The sequence below is a fragment of the Rhinolophus ferrumequinum genome, chromosome 19, assembly GCF_004115265.2.
Source record: "Rhinolophus ferrumequinum isolate MPI-CBG mRhiFer1 chromosome 19, mRhiFer1_v1.p, whole genome shotgun sequence".
Classification (NCBI taxonomy): Eukaryota; Metazoa; Chordata; class Mammalia; order Chiroptera; family Rhinolophidae; genus Rhinolophus; species Rhinolophus ferrumequinum.
In genome coordinates, this window is record NC_046302.1 from 50,769,743 (window position 1) to 50,783,313 (window position 13,571).

Here is a 13,571-nt window from a genome sequence, read left to right on the forward strand (position 1 = left end):
TAGGAGGAGGAGGCAAGAGGAACTGGAGTCCAGCAGTGAAGGCCTCCGAACTGCAGTGGGAGGAGGTAAGTGGCATTCTTTTGCATGCTGGGTTATTCTCGGCTTCTCGGGATTCTCAGACTCCCGCAAATTGATGGGCAGCCCCTGGAGCTATCTGTGGGAACAGTCATCTTCCTTTGAAGTAGCAGCTTGGCCTCTAGCATCTGGGCCCCTGACAGTCAGACACCCCCTTGCTGGGTAAAACCATAGCCTCCTGCACTTCCTCGAAGGCATTGAAAGCTCCCCTATCCGATCTCTATTCTGAGCAGTGATGCTGTAGAGGGATCTCTGACATCAGAAGGACCTATCACACTGGCCAACATATTGGATATAGGAAAACCAGCTTTGTTCTTTACCTGATGTGAAAGTGTCTGCCAACTGCTGAGCAAATCCTGACACGTATAAAAGATAACTTATACAATGAGTGTATTTAGTGCTTGTGTCTGTGCTTTCTATCCCTGGGAGTCATGATGCTGCTGAATAAATATGTGTGAATGAATGAAATGAATGGATATTTACAAGCTAGTTCCCCTCCCCTTTTTTTTTAATAGCAGATGATCTAAAACCCTGGGGACAAATTATATGTCAACACCCAGGTCAAAAACAAAAGCTAGAGACCACAATGTCATAATGATAATAGTTCTCAAAAAAAGTCTGCTAGCTGTGAGACACTCCCTGTTGGTGAGATTTTCATTATTATCAATGATACTTAGCAACTTTAACAGCAAAGGTGAGAGGCTTGAGTTTGTTATTGCTGTTTTTAGTAATAACAGGCACTTTTGAGTACCTGATAAGTTTATTCAGAATCAAACAAAGGTTCTCCAAAAAGTGCAAAGCTGGGTACAGCTGAGCTTTAGAGTATCTCTGTGCTTAATTGCCTTCTACAATAATTTATAAGCTGGATACCCCTGCTTGTGTTTTGTGCTCAATAACAATGAAGTAAAGAGTGGGCTTCTCATGGGACACAAGGAGAGAAAAAAGGACTATTTATATTTGTGAGGCCCTAACATCTGGGGTGGTTGGAACACAAATGGTAACAACAGGAAAGCATGCATTTAATCACAGTTGTATCTGGAAGATTTTGACCCAAAGTCTGTGGCAGGGTTTTCAATGCTAATATATATGTAGAGGAATTTATATTTATATTGATAAAAAAATCACTTTGATTCCTCCACAAGGATTAAGTAAAACTATTCTGGAAGTTTTTCTTATAAAGAGGTGTCAAGTCTCCCAGTTGTCTGAAAACTGCTTCAGAGATATTTATAGGGTGGAATGAAACACTAAGTCCCTCACCCAGGAAGTGTGCTGTTTTAGTCATGTTTAATGAGTGAAGACGGGGTTTGAGTTTGCTACACAGCAAATATGGATTCCCTCCTTTATTCTCTGAGAACTAATCAGCTTTTGTGTTCCTCTCTGAACTTGGTTGTATTGCCACAGGTAACGCTGACTAGAAAACCAGTAAAGAGATACAAACTCCACAAGTGACATTTTGTAGGCACAGGCCTGCTGTCTGAGAATGATTCTCGGAGGAGCCAAGACCCCAGTCAGCGCTAACGCTGCTCATGAGGGCCGTTCAAAGAGAGGCTGGAGCAAGGACAATGGCAGTGGATGTGGATTTCCGCTCCGAGCCCCTCCCCCCAGCCCAGCCGACCTCCCTGACTTCTGTCCTTCCAATGTCTTTATAGTTTCCCTGGGCCCCACAGGGCTTAAACTGAGGTGTTGAATTGAGATGGCATTTCAGGCCATAGGTAGAAGTTTTCCATTTTTCCGCCCTTATTTCTCCTGATATGATGCAAAACACTGTTTTCTTCACTCCTCCTGTTCTTCTCATTTCCCCCTTGTTTTCGATTTTTCTTTTTCCTTTTCCTGTGAGAAGTCGTGAGAAATTTTTGGGTTACAGGAAGCATGAATAGGGACTAAAATTTGGGATAAAATAAGAATGATCCTAGTTTCTTTCTGTTGGTGTCCTTGGTATATAATTAGCCTGTTTTAATGGCCGATGCTGGAGTTTGTTGGGTAGGCTGAGCAAAATTCACTTGGCAATAGCATCATTTTAAAAGAGGAGTTAGGGAGGCAAACTATGCTTAATAGATCTGCATTTTGGAGAACTTTTAAAACGCTTTTCAACTATTGACAAGAATTACATAACCTCATGAATAAAAAGGTATCAAGTTCTCTATGTAAGGCCATTATAATGGCTTACCAATATGTTATTACCCATCACCAAAGGGGGAAACAGATAATAACAGCATTTATTGCGATAAATATTAGGGAGTTACACATGAATCTTTGAGGTTTAGAAGTAGAGGATGCTTTTTTTCTAGCATCAATGCATATGGATGTTATGTCATGGAAACATGCCTTAGGGGATACAAAGTAAAGACTAGAGATATTTTCTCACACATGTTGTTACCTGTTTTAGTTTCAAGTATGAACACCACTGCATACCAGGTCCTATAAAATCATTACCTTTTGTGTGTGTGTGTGTGTGTGTGTGTGTGTAATGTTTCACCAAACTGGTTAGGAAGACTTTTTTTTTTGTATAGCATACAGTGACTTGCCATTTCTGTCCATGGGATATGGAACACCAGCTTGTGAGTGCTTTGTTCTCAGACTCACCTGTGGGACCCACAGAGGGATCCAGGGACAACCCTGAGATGTAACAAGAAGCTCAACCTGGTCCTTTGTTAAAGCTTTTTAAAGCCATTCATTCTTATATGACATAATGGACTTGGGTCTCCACTCTGTCCCAGTTGGAGTCAAGGTGAAGGATAAACAGAGGTCCCCTGCTGAGTATTTTCTGAGGAGCTGGAAAGGAGATTCTGTGAGATTAGAAACCATTAATTATTGAGGGCAGTTAAGCCGGTCACTGTGTCTTCCTCCCAGGCTTCTGTCCTACATTTTAGATTCTGCCAGTTGTTTCCAGAGTCCTGAGGTGGACAGTGTGTGTGTGTATGTGTGCGTGTGTGTGTGGGTGTGTGTGTGTGTGTTGTGTGAGAAGAAATAGAAAAACTTACAAGGACCTTCATTTCTTTGTAGTTTGTATTACTGTGAATTCAAAGCCTTCTTTTTCTAAATTCTCTACCTCCTCCCACATGAGTCACCATCACCATTTTGAAAGTTTCTGTTCAATGTTAAGAGTTGGAAACACAGAAAGTTGTTCTTTCTTTCTAAATTCTGTCCCAGTCATTACAACATGTGTACCCTTGGATAAAAGACTGAATAGCTTTGAATCTCAATTTTCAGCTGCAAAATAGGAATAATAGTAATAAAATAAATAGAGATAATATATCAATGCTTGTGAGGGTTGACAGAGGCTAACTTGCTATTATCTTTTTCTAGATTTTATTGGTACAGTAGTTTTCAGTTATAAAGTCAGATTTAGGTCTGTCAAGAAATCAACTGTGTGGTTTGCCAAAGCCTTTAACCTCCTACTTGACCTCCAGAGTGCCATTTAATGCTTTAGGGTATGGGTTGGCAAACCTTAGCTCTTGGTCCAAACCTAGCTGATTTTGTAAATAAAGTGTTATTGGAACACGACCATTTCCTTTTGTTTACTTTTTTGCTATGTCCGCTTTCATGCTACAAGTGAAAAACTGAGTCACAGATGGCTGTATGGCCCACAACCCCCATATTTTTGTCATCTGTCCCCGTACAGAAAAATTTTGCCAACTTCTCCTCTTGAGAGTTTCTGATGCAAAACATTCTCTAAACCAATACACTGCATTTCTACTAAGTAAAATACCAGTAGTGCTCCCCTTCAAGTTCACAGTCTAGTTTGCCTTCCTGATAAGTTTTACTTTCTGAAGGATCCTTTCCTGTTTGCTTGTTTATCTCTAAACTGCTCTCTCAACTATAAGCAGCTTTACCAGGAGGGTGTGTTGTCTTCATATTTTAATAATCATTTCTTCATACGTGGTGTCACTGTCACATTGCCACATTCTCATAGCACTTGGTCTCTCTCTCTCTCTCTCTCTCTCTCTCTCTCTCTCTCTCTCTTTCTCTCTGTTGCACACACACACACTTCCTACAACTGCCATTACCAACTTTGACCTATATAGTAGACAACAAAAGCATGATCCGTGTGACCTTAAAATGTTCACAAATATAAACCCCTAGAAAATTTTAATACTACCATGACCATGACTTATCCCAAATGACTAACTGTGCCCAGAGCCAGACACCATCCACAACGATTAGCTCTTTTTTCTCGGAAATTTGTAGACTTCCTGACTGGTGAAAAGTGGCACATGGGAGTTAAATTTCATAGTGAACAATTTTTAAATTTTTTTTTGCTTTCTAGAACAGAGAAGTTAGTATAAAGTAAAGCTGAAAGTCATGAAGTCATTTTTTAAAAGATGCTCCCTGATTCACTGAAACTTTCAGAAATCTAACCGCTGTCTAGCAACTGGTTGTAAATAACAGTGACTTATCATCCAGTCTCAAATCTTGTGTATCTGGCCCCTGGAAAAGGAGTATCTGACTGTGGAAAGATGCTTCAGGGACAGTTCTTTATGGCCTGATCCCCTCCATAGACCAGATCCTGATATTATCTGGATCTCTAGTACACATAACATAGAGCTGAAAAGAAAACGTACTTGGAAACCCCCGTGTCTGTGTGATGGGCCCACTCCCTCCCACCACCTCCCTCTCTCCAGGAAGAACCAACATGATGAGGCTTCCACTTCCTGCCTTGGAAGAAAGCCTGCCTCTGCAAAGGCATTCCCATGGGGTCCAAATACACTTAACACAAAGATAAGAACGTGGCCTTGTGGTCAGGGCCCAAGAACTTGTGGTCAGGGTCCAAGGGTTTTACTATTAAGCCCTAAATATTTAAGAAAGATTTCAGAGGGATGTCAAGACTTGAGTGGAAACATCACTGAATGTGGACCTACTTCTGGTCAGTGTCTATCAAGTAATTTTGATTATGATGCCCAAAAACATTGTAATTGATTATATGCGAGTGCTCACATGAGATAATACTTGCCCTTGCTGTGAGCAGTACGCTGTGATCTGTTTTATTCCATGCATCTGCTCTGATGTATCCTATCCTATATTATCACATTTTACTATATTGAAGTAAAAAAAAATACTGGTATCCATCCATTAAATTTATTTCATATCCTCCAGTGGATTGTAACCTGCTGTTTGAAAAACAGCGTTCTAGGTGACATGAACATTACTGACTCTTGCCTACTAAAGCTGATGGCTGAGAAGCAGTATGTATTTTTCATTACACAGAAACACGACAAAGGGCCATAACGAGAGCACTCTAGCCTCTCTGGGCATACTCATTTTTTTGTTTTTTCTTCCACAACTGATTATTTTCAAATTCTGATTCCCTTTTATTTCATTACCTAACTTTGTTCTTACTTTCTTTTCCTCCTATTCTTAATATATATATATATACACATATATTTCTGCCTTGGACCTCTAGTTCCATTGGTCACTTGAAGCGTGCCATGTTCCTTATGACCCTGGAACACTTGCCTGGGTAGCTCAGCCCTTTCTGCCCCTCCAGCCGTGAGCAAGTCCACCTTGTCTCACAGGTCTGGGTTTCTCTGAGACATATTTCCCGCTCCCTCTAGTACTCAGTGAACTCTATTCCTTGGTTGATCAGACATCGCCCCCTGTGGCACTTTCTATGCTGCCGTGTGATTACTCGTATATTGTCTCCCATCCCAGACTTTGGGCCCACTGGAGGCAGGGACTGTGTCTTCCTTTGTGCCCGTATAGTGTGGCACAGGGCCCAGCATCTCACCAACCCTCGATGAAAATTTGTTACACCAATGAGTGGATGAATGAAACCACAGAGTGGAAGGGGAAAAGGTGGAGGATTTGAATGGGTACCTTTATTAAAATAAGTTCTATTATAGTTAATGTTCTTCTTTGGCTTTGTGCTCAATGCCAACATGTTCACGGAATTTCCCTCTGATACAATGGTAATGCTTTCTCTTCTCTCTGGCGATACAGTCTTTGTACCCTGATTCACATCTCACCTGCCCAAGGCATTCCTCTATTATTAGTCTGATTTACAGATGGTTATATTCACCAGTGTGTGTGTCAGGTGCTAAGAGACATGACGGCCCACTTGATATGCTTATGGGATGAAAGGAAACGGGAGGACATCATATATGTTAAGAATCCTAGTTTCCGGCACATTCATGAACAAGCTACATGTGTTAAGGATCTGACTTTCATGGTTGTCCTTGGCATGGTTTTGAACTGTCAGCTGGCTATCTCAGCCAGTTCACATGGTAGTTGATAAATATAAGCAAAAACCCGCCCATTCTTCAGCAGATCAAATATCAAAGAGGAATTAGTTTTCCTTATTATGGCATTTTCATTTTAGATTTTACATTGATTTAATTGGATTAATCCTATGTCTATGGGACATAATTTATTGTATCAACACTTAGTTAGTTTAACTTTAATACAGTTGATGGACTTCAGCTAACTTAACATGGGACAGGCTACTTCTCAGAATACTCACCACCAACAGGAGATCCTTTTGTCCCCTTTTATCTCTGTAATTTCATTTATTGAAGAATTATTTTTAGTGTCTACTCTGCTGGGATAGAGGTTATTGTAGTGACACAATAGATGTATCTAGACATGGCATTCATGGGGCCGAGAGTGTAAAGGAGAGACAAACATTTAATAAATACATGGATACATAGTCAGGAACTCATAAATGTTGAAGCGAAGGCATCTGAGTAAAGAAGGGAGGACCTAACTTAGATTAGGGTTTGAGGAAGCATCTTTGAAAAAGTGACATTTATGCCAAGGTCCTAGTTTTCATTCCTGGTGGTGGAAACCTGAAGACTTTGTGGAGGAAAAAGCTCACTCTTCTGAGTAATTTCAAGATCAGCATGTTGGAGCTTAGTCATGTATTCAGTTCCTAGGGACATTATAACAGATTAACACACACTTCATGGCTTAAAGCAACACAAATGTATTCTCGTACAGTACTGAGGGTCCAGATTCTGAAACGAAAGCAGCAACAGGCCAACGCTCCGTCTGAAAGCTCTAGGGAAATTCCGGATTTGCCTCTTCCAGCTTCTGGTGGCTCCAGACTTCCTTGCCTTGTACATGCATCATTCCACTGTCTGCCTCTGTTATCATGTGACTTCTTCCCACGTCTCTGTCTGAAATCTCACTCTTCTTTGTCTCATACGGTCATCCATCATGGGTCTCAGGGCCCAAGTGGGCAATTCAGGGTGATTTCATCATGAGAGCTTTCACTGAATAAAATCTACAAAGACAGACCGTGTTTATAATTAAGGTCATAGTCACACGTACTGGGGGTTAAAAGTTAGATATCTTGTTAGAGGAATACAATTCAACCCACCAGAGGAGGCAGGAGGAGCGTGGAGAATGGGTGGGCAGATCACGCAGGGCCTTGTAGGCACTATTAAGAACATAGGAAAGCCTGTGAAGTAACATGATGCACCTATATCTAAAGACAATGATTCTGCATGACGGAGAGAACAGATTGGGGAGAGCAAGAGTGCAAGAGGTGAGAGGAGGGCGGAAACTATTGCAAGAGCTGAGAAATAATAAGTGGACAAACCTCAGATCTGTTTTGGAGGAAGAGTTGTAGCACTTGGCAATGGACGGCATAAATATGGGAAAGATGGAGCAGTCAACGATCACTCTCAAGTTTCATACTAGAAAAACTGGGCCAATGGAAGTTCCTTTTATACTGAGATTGAGATGGGGAAGACTGGAGAGGAAGACTAGGTTTGAGGAAAGTTCATGAGGGCAGATTTTAAGGTGAGAAGTTTGAGATGCCTGTGAGAAGTCAAGTATCCATTGGAATATAGAAATTAAAGGAGCAGTTAGGTCTGGAAATATAAATTTGGGAGTCCTCAGTGGTGGATGGCCTTGGAAGTAATGGAAAAGGTGAAATTTCCTGGAGTGAGAGTGGGAAGAAAAGAGGGATCAACCTTCAGAGCATGAAGGGAACAGGAGGAGGCAGCAAAGGAGACTAAAAGGACGTGGTATATGCTCCACTTGACTTTCATCAACCTCAGAAGAAAACATCCGTGGAGCAGTGGTGAGGGCAGGAGACTAAGAGTCAGAGGCCTGAGTTAGTTTTGTAGATGTATCTGACACTCACTTGTTCTGTGATTTTAAGCATTTGCTCTCTTTACAATCTAATGCTGTGAACACCATGACTTTTTAAAATAGGCATGTAAAATAAGGGTTTTCTTAATCTTCACCTTTTCATGTACAAACATTTAAGAGAAGAGTCACTTAATGTGATGACTTATTTCACTGCATTCAGCAATACATTCTAGATTCATTTTTATTTCTCAATGATCATGTATTTGGTCACAAAACAGGAGTTACACAAATATAACAAAAGGACATTTTAAATTAAACATTGACTTACTCTTATGCCCATAACATAAGCAGATAATTGTGAGTTAAGAGGTTGATAGGATTTGTTTAAGGTTAGGTCATATACTGATTTTTAGATTGCATCAGAAATACAATGGGGGGTGTGTCTAGCTACTGTGCTATTGTGTTAAACATATTCCGTCACCTTGGGGTTGGGGTGAACTGGGTTAGTCACAGACTCACTTTGTAATTGTTTGTGCAAAGAATAGAAGGATGGGTGAAAATCCTGTTCTACAAAGAGACCAGGCACCTTCACTAACACCATATAATCCTCCGCTTTTCATTATCAAAACATTCACAGAATTTTTCTGAATTGTTACAGGAAGTTGTTGAAAGATTTGTGTATCTTCCATGCAGCATTGTGCTTCAAATTTTCCTGCTATTACTTTTTTTTTTTTTAAAAAAAAAACAAGCTTAAATAATATGCTAACAAGTGGAAACAACTAAGGCATCTTTCAGAAAGTAATTTGGTCACTAGAATAAATTGTTCTATAGGGTTTCTGTTGTTATTACTAAAATATTTTAAAATCGTCAACCTAAAAGCATTTTATGTTTGAGCTAGTCTAATTTTTAAAATTTAAAAATTGATAAATAATCTACTTGAAATTTATGAGTGGGTCTAAAAATAGGCTTTCTTTCTTTTTTTGTTTAATTTTTTTATTACGTGTGTTTTTCCTGGACACATCAGATCCAAGTCAAGTAATTATGTCAATCTAGGAGGGCGCAGCTCACAGTGACCCACGTGGGGATTGAACCGGCAACCTTGTTGTTAAGAGCACTGCGCTCTAACCAACTAAGCTAACCGGCCACCCCCTTGGCTTCCTTTATTTTAAAACAATCCTGGTGAAGTCACAGCCAGAAGCTAAATTTGGTAATATTCAAACTCATCGGATGCTTGGCCTAAAGGATGATTAGTGGTCCAAAATTTAAGTAGTTGATGTTAAGGTGTTATGGGAATATAAAGAATTTATGAAGTACCTTAAATAATAGGAAGTCAGAGAAGGAGTTTACGGGCGAAAAACCCATAATCTAGGTGAGTTGTAGCTTTCTGTGACACCTTTGATTTGGGTTTAGTCAGGCAGATATTAGTGGCCATTGGGCAAAGAATACTTTTCTTTGTTAAAGATCATGTCCTGTGAACGTACGCTCACTAATTTTTTTTTTTTTTTACTAAATTAAAGACTAATTTTTGGTGACTTAAATCCTAACATCTCACCATGACAATGCTGTGAGAATTCCATGACTTGGAATTCCTGGGACATATTCCAGGCCAAGGAAACCAGAAAAGAACAAGTTTGTCCTGTGTCTCTAAATGGGTCACTATAAAGAATTGCATTATAATACAATTACAATTGGGAAGTATTTCCCATGTTATGAAAACAGAAACTCTGCATGCCATTTATATGGTATGAACTAAATTGAAGGCAGGCCCGAGAGTGAAACTTACCCAACCTTCAGGGTAAAAGAGAAGAATTCTCCTAAGAGTTGGACTCCTCTGAGTTCTGACTCTTGTGATACGCTTAGAGGAACTATTTTCAATTACTTACAGCCTTGGTTCCCAACATCTGGAACAGAATCATGTGAAGGCAGGTGGGATTTGGTTAGCCAATCTAGGAAGAGGCTACCTACCTCTCTATTCTTTTCTAGCTCGTCCCCCCAATTGCTTGTGTGTAGGGTTTCTAATCCAAATTTATTTTCTCTCAGATTCATATTCAAGTAAACATTGAGTGACTGAATGGTTTGGGCCTTTCTCGAAGGAAGTCAGCCTGTGCTTTTTGAGTTCTGGCTGTCCCCATCCATTTCTACATCCCGAGGTACAGTTTCCTGCTTTTCCCAACCTGCTGATTAAAGGTCCTGAGAAACCTTTATTCTAATCTTCCAGGAGGGGCTGTACCAGAGCACCAAGGCTTATCCTCCTTAAGTAACACATGACTTAATGTTTTTAAAAGCTCAGATATTAATATTACTATACTCTGTAGTGGGATGTTTTTCTTGAAAAATAAATCTAAAATTCCTGTGGAAAAATGAAATAAGTGAAAACAGTCAAGAACGTTTTGAAAACAAGAAGCAGTTTTGAGGGAATTGCCATATCAAATACTGGCGTATACTTTTATGAAACAGTTTTAATTAACAAAAAAATAAATGGGCAGATTAATGAAACAGAATACAGCTCAGAAATTGACTGTTACCTAGTTAAAATTTAGCCTGTGATGAAGGGGAATTGCACATATTTGAGGGAAAGAGAGTTTAAAGACATAACAGTAGGATAATTGATTAACTATTATGATTATTATTAAATATGTAGATTGTCACTTCATACCAAAAAAATTATGGAAAGAAACAAAATAAAACAAACCAAGATAGCAGAGAAAAGACATGAGAAATTAGGTGCTGGATCTCAGAGAAGGAGTTTTTAAACATAAGAGCACTAGAAGAAATCATATATTTTTAACTACATAAAAATTTAAAATCTGAGTGGGGAGGAGGGAGGAATGCGGTGGAGCACGAAGGATTTTTAGGGCACTGATACCGCTCTGTGATATTATATTGGTGGCCATATGTCATCCATTTGTCCAAACCCATAGAATGTACACCACCAAGAGTGAACCCTAATGTAAATTATGGACTCTGGATGATAATGTCATGGCAGTGTAGGTTTATCAGTTGTAACAAATGTCCCACTCTGGTGAGGAAATTGATAATGGGCGAGGGTATGCATGTGTTGGGGTAGGAGGTATGTGGGTAATCTCTTTACCTTCCACTCAATTTTGCTGTGGACTTAAAATTGCTCTAAAAGTAAAGTCTATTGAAAGGTAAACAATGTATGTGTGTGTGTATGTGTGTGTATGAGAGTGTGTGTGTATGTGTGTGTGAGTGTGTGTGTATGTGTGAATTGCCTGTTCATGTCTTTTCTACATTTTTTTTTATCAAGTTTGGTATTTTGTGCTCCTCATGTTTAAGAATTCTTTGCATATTAGAGCTATAAGCCTGTGTCTGTTGTGAATATTGTCTCCAGTTTCACGTGGTTTTGGTGTGTTCTGACATGCACAAATTCTAATTTTTATTTTGTAGTCAAATTTGTTAATCTTTTATTTTCTCTGGATTTTGAGTCATAGTTAGAAAAACCTTTTCCTTCAGAGATGTTAAAGAGGAATACTTCTATGGTTTTATTTCTTACATTAGATCCCTAATTCATTTGGAGTTTATTTCTATTTATATGGGGTGGTACATGGATCTAATTTTGTCTTTTTCTAAATGGCTATTCAGTTGTCCTAGAGTTGTTTATTTAAATATCCATCTTTATCCTATTGATTTGAGATGTTGCCTTTATCATATTTTCACTTTCCACAGGTTTTTGAGTATAACTCCAGACTTTTCATTGATTTTTATGTGTTAATTTTATACCTGTTAATTCACAGAATTATTTAGCTGTTTGGTTTGCTTTTATCATTAATTATCTGTGGTTTTCTTACAACATTTGCAAATACAGATAATTTTGCTTGTTTTTTGACCCACTCTTATTCTCCTGATTGATTTGCTAAAAAATTCAGTGCAATGCTGTGTGGTAGCCGAGCTAGTAGTCATCTTTTGTTTTTTTAAGTGTTTAAAAATTTTTTTATCGTGAATGGGTGTTGAATTGTGTCAATGGCTTTTTCATCATATGTTGAGATAACCATATGAAGCAGTTCCCGCTGTTTCTTATTTGAAAAAACATAAACTTAGTCCTAATTTTTTCACATCGTAAAATGGGAGATTTAGACTTAATGCTCTCTAAAGTTTCCTTTAGCTCCTTATATATCCATCTGCTAATAAAGAATTTGATTTATGTTTAGCTCCCAAGCCACTGAATTTACAGATTTAATTAAAATTTATGTGGACATTTTAAAATTACACTGCAAGTACAAGCGTATTGCTAGAAAATAGTTTTAAAGCACCCATTGAGAACAATAATTTTAAAGGATAAAATAAAAGCTGATAGAAAAGCAAAATACATCATTTACGTTTAACTTTGCCACTGCAACTTATTAAAGGTAAAGTTTAATAAATCTAAAGACTTAATATATTTATTTTTCATAAAAGATAATGATATTCAAGACGAAGTGAAAAAATAATTCAGGTTATCAAATGGGACAAATTATTGCATAAGTAGAAATTCTGAGTTGGAAAGTGAGCTCTAATTTGCTTCTTAAGAAATTAGAATTAGATTATATTTGGGAAACCTCCCTGTCTCAGTATGTTCATAAATATTATAGGACTAAAAGAGTTGAAATTAAAAAGGTCATTAATAAGCAATAGTGGTGACTCAGTTCTGCAGGGATTACCATTCATTGATCTGTTATGATCATGACAAGGTGATGAAACGGCATGGCACAAATAAGTGGAAACCAATAAGGCCTCCACGATTTGTAATTCTGATGAGAAGAGGTCTTCGAAAGTTCCAATGAGTGCATTCACTGGAATGTCCGAGGAGAATACTATATCACAGTATTGATTGCCAAGTGAAAGGGAGGGTTATTCATTTCAAAAGTAAAAGAGAAGGAGAAGAAGAAAGTGGAGAAGGTAGAGCAAGAAGAGAAGACAGGCTAAATATTTACATGTAAATAAGAAATGTAGACTAATTGAATTCTTTTGTGCCCTGCCCATAGTGAAACAACAAAGAACACATCAAGAAATAAAAATAGACCTAACATGCAAAGCATTTAGAATGACTTAACCATGACACAACATGCAATTAAGCGATGGAACTTGCTACTACAAGATTTTATTCAAATAGATAACTTAGATAGGTTAGAAGGATTAGATATGGGAAGCACAGTTTATATTAAAATTTCAATGACTGCAATTCAGAACAAACAAACAAAACGCCAAACAAATGAAACACAAATGACTTCAGCTTCCAGGGAATATCGTAATATATTTTAGGATGTGCAAGAAATTTCCCTTGTGCAATGATTTATTGCTATTCTTATATATGAATTTTAATAATTACCTCTAAATATAGTGCTGCTGAATAAAAGGCAGAAATATGGTTTGAAATCATTGCTTGTCAAAGAGGTAGGTCATAAATGGAATAAGTCATAAATGTATCATAACAATTAATTTTTCCCCTCGCAATTGTGTAAAGA

General features: G+C 38.3%; 1 protein-coding gene across 1 annotated transcript in view; it reads left to right on the forward strand.

Moving 5' to 3' along the window:
- SERPINB7 (serpin family B member 7) overlaps positions 1–13,571 on the forward strand; it is a 50,142-nt gene continuing 36,571 nt past the window's right edge. The window contains exon 1 of the mRNA XM_033087494.1: positions 1–65. The gene's annotated coding sequence lies outside the window, so the exon portion shown is untranslated. The remainder of the gene's footprint in view (positions 66–13,571) is intronic.